This window comes from Diabrotica virgifera, chromosome 6, assembly GCF_917563875.1.
Source record: "Diabrotica virgifera virgifera chromosome 6, PGI_DIABVI_V3a".
Classification (NCBI taxonomy): domain Eukaryota; kingdom Metazoa; phylum Arthropoda; class Insecta; order Coleoptera; family Chrysomelidae; genus Diabrotica; species Diabrotica virgifera.
In genome coordinates this window covers 183170587-183179306 of record NC_065448.1, presented here as the reverse complement: position 1 = coordinate 183179306, position 8720 = coordinate 183170587, and the positions used below count along the sequence as shown (strand labels likewise).

Here is an 8720-nt window from a genome sequence, read left to right as displayed (position 1 = left end):
AGCCAGGAACATAGACACTGCGCTGCCGCCGCCACTTGCAAAAGGTATAATCGCTATTGACACTTCGATCGGACTAACAGCATTACCCACAGGTTTACGTTACTATCTAAACTCGAGTCGAAAGACCATCATCATCGAAATACCATTTAATTAATGTCGGCTGTGTAATAGAATCGGAGCGATTGTGGAAAAGCTAATGAATAATGTCATTGAGGCAACGATAATCATGGAAAAATATAAAAAGGGGATATCTGGATATTTGGAAGTTGAAGGATTTCCAAAAGGAAAATTTTGGAAAAATGCCGATTTTTTTCTGAACATAGATCTATACGCTTATAGGTCTATACGCTTGACCTCGCGAACATTCGACTTCTTTAAGTCGCCTGAAAAATACTTTTTCTCGAAATATGCAAAGTAGGCTAGGCCGTGGCAGCGACGAACTTCTCATTCGACGTAAATTTCTGCCCAGCGAGTGACTTTTTAAGTTTGGAAACACAAAGAAGTCGTAGAGGGTCAAATCTGGAGAAAACAGTGGCCGCGATAGCAGTTCGTAACTGAATTCGACCGATTTTGACATGACGACGCTACCGGTGCATTGTCATGATAGAAAAAAGCACTTTTTCCTTCACCAAATGGGGTAATATTTTCTGAAATTCGGCATCGAATCGGCCCAATGATTCGGCATAGTAGAGCCCTGTGGTGTTACCGTCGCATGCTCAGAATTCCGTAGAAAGCACACATATCCAACGAATGTGTGCTGGAGACCATACACAAAGAGCAAGATTTGATCAACGTCATAAAAATGAGAAAGGTTCAATTGCTCATAAAATGAGAGGACCTAAATATCGCTTACCTCGGTTGATAAATCAGGGAAAAATTGAAGAAAAACGCTGGGTTAAAAGAAAACAACTGTCCTGGCTCCGTAACATTAGACAATGGACAGGTCGAACGGTCGAGGAATTGTTTCATATAGCTGCCGACCGGGAAACATTTCATCAGCTTGTTATAACGACGATAGCCAACGCTTGAAAGCAAGAACGGCGCACAAAGAAGAAGAGCCCTGTGACCATTTTTCCTTTATTCCAGAAAGTTGATGTAAATCACACCTTGTGAAACTCAGAAAATTTTGGCCATCACCTTTCCGGTCGATAGGACAGTCTTCTCTTTCTTAGGGGCACGTTCGCTCCGTGACGTCCACTGTTTCTACTCCTCCTTGGTTTCTGGTGTTACCAGTATGCATATTTCGTCGACGCTTATAAAACAAAACAACCTGGGAAGTCCTTTCGATTACGATTAGGCAACCTCAAACAGAGACCACGGAAGTGGTCTCACAGTTCTTGCGCTTGTTGTCCAGAGTGACCAATCGCGGCAGCCATCACGCCAACAGCTTTCCGATATAGTCCAGGAACCGAAGCTTTTCACCTCGCAATTTTTACAGAATAGATCGATTTGCTTGAAAATTTGAGAATACGTAGTAGATAGTCCAAGAATCACAATATATATGATGCCGAAAGGCGCTTTTACCATTGGGGTGATTGCCACCCCATCTCGGGGGTGGAAATTTTTTATTATATTTTGACTACAAAAGTTGATAAAAACATTCATTCTAAGCAAAAAATGTTCTATACATTTTTTTGATAAAATTAATACTTTTCGATTTATTCGCTATCGAAAGTGTTTTATATCGAAAAAATCAATGTTTTTCGATTACATTATACTCATTTACCATTCACTCAATTTTTGACGTAAAAAATTTTTGAGACTAAGTTCTTGTGAGTTAAGTAACCTACAGTTTCATATTAAATCATTTTTTCGTATATCTGATGTTAATCTTTCTATTCTGAAAAAATGGCATTGTTTACCAAACTACAAAAAGTCGTTATTCGCTTTTAACTCCAATTTTTTTAAAAATTAATCATTCTAAGCCAGTCAAACTTCTAGAATATATTAATGATACATAAATAAAGAAGAATGAATAAGGCTAATGACTAAAAACACCGCTAACTTATATTATTATGCTTCCAATTGGAATTCCCTTTTTTTTTCAAAAAAACATATTGATTTTTTAACCGTAACCTTTTAAATTTTTATCTTATAAAGTTTGTTGAAAAAGAATTTTGTAGGTTTTTGCAAGGTCTATAAGGCTATTAATATTAATTCCTTTTACAATCCTCAGTCGTAAAAAGTGGTGAGTTTGAAAGGGTTGGTAAAGGTGATTTTTGCATATTATTACCATTTTTGATTGTCAAGAGCTCACTCAATTTTGACCGAAAAAAAATTTGTGCAAAACATGTTCTTGGGAATGAAATAAGCTATAATATCATATTTAAAAATTTTTTCGTATCACTGATTCTTAGCTTTGTATTCTGAAGAAGAGGAATCTTTTACCAAACTCCAAAAATTCTTACCAACAATTTCTACCAAACAACATTTGAATTCATTTTTTTTTTAAAGGAATTGTTCAAAGCCGGTTAAACTTCTAGAACCTATTAATAATACATAAATAAAGAAGACCAAACAAGGTCAATGACTAATTTTTATTAGGGTGGTGATTAGGGGTTTGCTTCCAATCACTTTTTCGCTGATAAAAATAGGGACCGACATTCTTTTCATTATAAGCCACTTAATTTTTGAGCTCAAGACTTGTTTTTTATTTCTGGAGATAGATATTTTTAAATACTTGCATATTTTTCCCATTGAAAAATGCATATTTTTCCCGTCTTTTGACTTTGATACAATATTCAGCATTTGACGAAGAAGAGCTAACATATAATAAAGTATAGCTCGATTAGTAGTGGTCTTAAGAAAATTTAAAATAACGGTTTTGTTGATTTTTTCACAAGGTACATTTTGTTAAGTAACGTTGTTTTGATAAATCGAAAACTTTTTGAGTTATTTGCAGAAAGCTGAATAAAAACATTAATTTTTTCGATATAAAACTAATACTTTCGAAAGCGAATAAATCGAAAACTATTGATTTTATCAAAAAAATGTATAGAATGTTTTTTGCCTAGAATGAATGTTTGTACCAACTTTTGCGGTCAAAATATAATAAAAAATGTCCACCCCCGACATGGGGTGGCCACCACCCCCATGGTAAAAGCGACTTTCGGCATCATATAGATTTTGATCTTTGTACTATTCACTACTTATTCTCAAATTTTCAAGGAAATCGATCCATTCTGTAAAAATTGCGAGGTTTTGTCCTATTTTAAGCTTCATTACTTGGACTAATACCCAAAATTTAAGACAGGATATAATGCACGCAGTCTTTTATGGTGTCCTTTGTCTCAGCTATTTGCATGATTTCCACATGGAAAATTAAAGGTCGCGTAACCGCGCGTCGTAAGACCATCATCGTTGTATATTTAATAATCACAAAAAAAATAAAAAATATTGTTAAATAGAAAATATTACATTGATTTAACTTTGTTCATACGTTATATTTTTGAGTATTTGTTTGTTAAATATTGTTGTACACCTTTCTTGTTAAAAGCTTTTCTTTAGTTCAATCGTTTGGGTCAAATATTTAGACGTTAATTTGACTGCCTTTTCTTCAATGCAAATGAATGAAAATTTGCAGAAATATGCATTCGCGGGAACAATACACGAGTAGACAATAAATTTTTTTTATGTTTATTAATTGTTTAAATAAAAGAAATGATTTTAATGGAAAATGCTAAAATTCTCGTGTTTTTTACAATGTATAAACTTAAAACTTTTACAGACTGTAGCTAATTATATGAACTCTGAATAATATCACTTTTTACTTTAATTGTTTAAGCCCGAAACAATTAACTTCAGCCCAAAATGTTTGCGGAACGACAGGCTTAGGTTGCATTGAGCCGAGTGCGATCTTGCGCATCGAAGAACTGCATTGCGAGAAATTAACAGGGTCTACACCGTGCAATAGTGTAGCATTAGAAGAGATGGATAGACTGAGAAAACTGTAATAGGTGTAAATAATGATTTTGATTTAAGAAATGTATGAAGAAATTTTAGAAAATAAAGGATATACGGGAAAAACCAAAAAAAAAATGCATAAATCCATTTTTGTGGAAATTGCGTTTTTTGCGCCATCTTTTAGTAAATTAAAGTTTGCATCTTTTGAAACCTTTAAGCAAGGCAATAACAAGACAAGTCACGAGAAAATGCCCGTACATATATGCCCATGTACAAGAAAAATAAGCTAAGTCCCTGCGGTACAGGACAAGAACAAGCTAAGTCCAAATCATCGAGGCGCGACGGCTTCCTTATTTCAATATCAATGAAACAGTCAGTCATAACAACGCCACATAAACAGAAAGTTATTTTATTTTCTTTTTTCCGCAGAATTACAAAATTACTATAAAGCAATTGTTTTTTTATTGAACAGGGCAAAAAGCGGCTAAGTCACTACCCTTTAAGATACAATGCTGGATTTCCAAGGCTAGAATTTTTATAGCAAAGTTAAACTATTCGCAGAATGTGAAAAATATACCTTGTTTTATAGTTTTTTTGTTATAAATCTAAGACTCAAGCTAGCGACAAACATAAAACGGACTAAAAGTTAAAACGTCCAATAACTAAAAATTGTTAGCCGGTTTTTTACGTGTACCCTTGAAATGTACAATGTATGTATCACATTAGGTTGAAATAAATGAAAAAATGTGTCTATCATATACATACTTTTTTTTTTTAAATATGACGATATATTTTAATGTTTGAAAAGTGTAAAGCTAAAAAGTAAAAAATAAAAAACATGAAAAATAATTTTTTTAAGAAAAGCTTTTCTTTAGTTATGAGTTACTAAAATGAAAAATATTATAAAAATTAATCAACTAAAAAGCAAAAAATAAAAAAAAATTAAACTCGAAGGATTATTCGAAAAACAAACTGTTAGACCGATTAAATATACAAAAATCTCACACATTCGTTAAAAAATTGAAAAAATCTAACACATTCGTTAAACAAAAGCGTGGGGCGCATAGATACTTTTTTACTTTTCGCGCCCCACGCTTTTCTTTAACGAATGTGTTAGATTTTTTAAAAATTTTTAACGAATGTGTGAGATTTTTGTATATTTAATCTGTTAATTTTTTTTTTTCGAATAATCTTTCGAATTTAAATTTCTTTAATTTTTTGTTTTTTGCTTTAAAAAAGCGTTAATCAAAAAAATTATTTTTCATATTTTTTAATTGATCAATAAACTTTCTTCATAACACTTAAAAATATATTTTACTTATCTTTAGGTTCCCAAATATATGAAATTAAACTACTTTCCAAGAAATTATCTATCCTCAACTATCTCATCTAAACTTTCTTGAAATATGGAAGATGTGTAGAGCTTCTAAAGTGAAGTTTAGCTGGGGGTAATTACCCCTGCGGCCAATCTTGTGAGTTTCAACTGGTATCAGCGGCAGTAAGAAAATAATTCCTAATATATTATTCCCTGGTATGACTGAAAGCAAATCGACGAACTTTCGCACTTCCGGTAAATAGTGGCTCGATGAGCAAATATGAATAATAAATAGAGCACGTAGCGGCGCGAGCATTGGCAACTTCCTAATGGGTTAAACTTATTTCGATTTAATGTGTTTTCTAATATTATCTACTTTCTATATTACTCCTGGGGATTTCCGGTATTCCCAGTTTACTGGTGTTTATATGCGAGAAAAAAAAATAAAAAACATATAAAAATTATGTCTTTTTTATTCCGGGGATGCTTACAAAACTTAAAAAAAGAATAAAAGCCACAAGGATATACACCTTGTAAAGAATAAAATCCACAAAAAAGTTAACTTCCTGTAGTCATCTGTATACAATATGTCACAAAACGTTTCTTAATTTTTTTTAATAGAAGCAGTACGTAAAAGTTACAGAATGGGGAACAAAGAAATCCAAATATTATATTATGCAGACGACGCGCCGCATTAATCGCCGAGAGAGAAGATGATCTCCAAAGATTAACACACATCTTCAATACAACAGCCAAGAAAAACAATATGATAATATCAGCAAAAAAAACAAATGTATGACAACATCTAAACACCCACTACGATGTAAAATTAAAATTGATGAGAAGATAATAAAGCAGGAAGCAAGGTTTAGATATCTTTGAATAGATATAACCAGTTATGGAGATGTTGAAGAGGAAGTACGACAACAAAGCTTAATAGCAAGTAAAGTGGCGGGATCTCTTAATGACTCAATCTGGAAGAATAAACACCTAAGGGTAAAAACAGAACAAGTCGGTCGAGGTGGAGGTGTAGGTCGCGGTGGATGCTACTAGTTAAGTCGCGGTCGATGTCGACAGCACATAGCTAGGAGGTCACATGCGCTGTCAGTCGAGTTAGAACCACTATCAAGTGAAATGTTTAATGAAATTTGAATGACAAAAAGACTGTGCTTGCGATGTTGTGTCAGTCAAGTGATGATAGTGATAAAATGTCAGCTGTAAATAATTAGATCCTCCTTCATATTTCAAAAATTTACTGATTTTAATTACTTTAGAAATTCAAAAATAAACTGAATACAAAACAGGAATTATATAAAAAGTATTAACTCAAGATAGCGCAGGTAATGACAACTTGACTTCGAACGGACCAATCACAGGGAAGCATCCTTGTAGGCCGCGCAGTAGACATCCATGTAAAACAAACTCATTTTATTTTCAAAAGCATCGATGTAAATCTCCTGGATGGCATCGCGCTAAACCTCCACCGCGATTTACTTGCCCTGTTCTCTTCCATTCACTACAATCTGTTTGTTTTACATGGATATCAACATCGACCGCGACCTCCACCTCCACCGCGACCCACTTGTTCTGATCTTACCCTAAAGGTAAGAACAGAACAAGTGTTCTTACCCTAAAGGTAAGAACAGAACAAGTGGGTCGAGGTGGAGGTGTAGATCGCGATGGATGCTACTAGTTAAGTCGCGGTCGATATCGACAGCACATAGCAAGGAGGTCACCTGCGCTGTCAGTCGAGCTAAAACCACTATTAATGATGTAGTTTAATGAAATTTGAATGACAAAAAGACTGTGCTTTTGCGATGTTGTATCAGTCAAGTGAAGATAGTGATGAAATGTCAGCTGTAAATAATCAGATTCTCCTTCATATTTCAAAAATTGACTCTATTTAATTACTTTAAAAATTCAAAAATAAACTGAGTACGAAAAAGGGATTATTAAAAAGTATCAACTCGGATAGCGCAAGTAATGACAACTTGGCTTTGAACGGACCAATCACAGGGAAGCATCATTGTAGGCCGCGCAGTAGACATCCATGTAAAACAAACTTATTTTATTTTCAAAAGCATCGATGTAAACCTCCTGAATGGCATTGCGCTAAACCTTCACCGCAACTTACCTGCTCTGTTCTCTTCCATTCACTACAATGTGTTTGTTTTACATAGATATCGACATCGACCGCGACCTCCACCTCCACCTCCACCTCCACCTCCACCTCGACCCACTTGTTCTGTTTTTACCCTTAGACAAGACACAAAGCAAGAATATATTATTACGGTTGAAAATTTAGTAGTAACGTTTGTTGAGTTTTGGTTGTTTATAACCGATTATTTTGTCCTTGGAGGATGTATAATTTGTATGTTTGGATGCATATGCTTTTTGTGTGAGTCAGTGAGAGAAGATTTTTGTTGTAGAGTTTTTTGTTTTGAACGCCTTGTTAGCAAATCAACAACGTTCATTCTTTTCAATAAACATTTTTGAGAAAGCACTTGAAGCCTGGTCGGCGATTTGGATTCCCAGTTTTTTTAATTGAAATGGTACTTTTTCAATCCTTTGGTGGGATGTACTGGGAATTCTCTCATTGAGGTATCCGTTGGTGTGCTGGAAATTTGGGGCACGTAAAGATTTGTCTTGGAAAATCCTCTAGAGATTAATTCGATGTTTATTGATGGCCAGGCTGAGAGTCGTGTAATAGACCCTTTTGTATGTTAAAGGTAAGCTGAAGTCATTTTTGTTCAGTTTATTGGTTCTCAGTTTTAAGAAGTTAGTTCAGTTATTTTTATTTTCTTTTTCTTTTGCTAGGGTGTTCCGGTAGTACAAAATTGTATGTATTTATCGATCCTGTTTAAAGAAGTAATAGAAGTACATTTATTTACCAGATTTACATTTATTCAGTATATTGGAAATAATAAATTTGGCAGATTCATTTAGAAGTTCGATATTTGACGTGACATTTTGACAAAATTTAAGGAAGATTGCAGTGTGTTTATCCAGGCAAATGATTTTTTTATTGAAGGAAATAAGGACGGTAATAGATTTTATTTTATTTTATGGGAGAAAACAAGAAAGAACAAGGTACAATTTAGATTGGGTTAAGGGGTCTAAAAAGGGGACTAAAATACAATGATTTTTATATTTATGTGAAGGAAACAGCTGGTTCTGGTTTATTTTTTTTTAATTAATTACTTACTTTTGTTCTTATAAACTATTGAAATCAAAATTAATATTTGTATGTAAAAAGGGACTTAAAATTTTGTTGACATTATATTCTCTATAGTTATCTAGTGTTTTATTTGAACTGTCATGTCTCATGCTCATCTAAATCAAACCAACTAATTAAAAAATAATAATTCCGACTGAGAAATAGCTGTGGTACATTTTTGGCGCCCAACGTGGGGCTTTTCAACCACCCGAGATTTTTATTTTTTTTTAGATAGTTCAAGTAAGACATAGGTTACGTAGAGTTACAGAAGTTGAAAATTAATAA

The 8720-nt window shown here is 33.6% G+C and overlaps 1 long non-coding RNA gene across 1 annotated transcript; it reads left to right on the top strand.

Annotated features, from left to right (window-relative positions):
* Window positions 1-7612: 7612 nt before the first annotated feature.
* Window positions 7613-8513, top strand: LOC126886580 (uncharacterized). The gene is made up of 2 exons (XR_007698692.1): window positions 7613-7947; window positions 8036-8513. It is a non-coding gene; the product is annotated as an uncharacterized LOC126886580 (long non-coding RNA).
* Window positions 8514-8720: the final 207 nt, after the last annotated feature.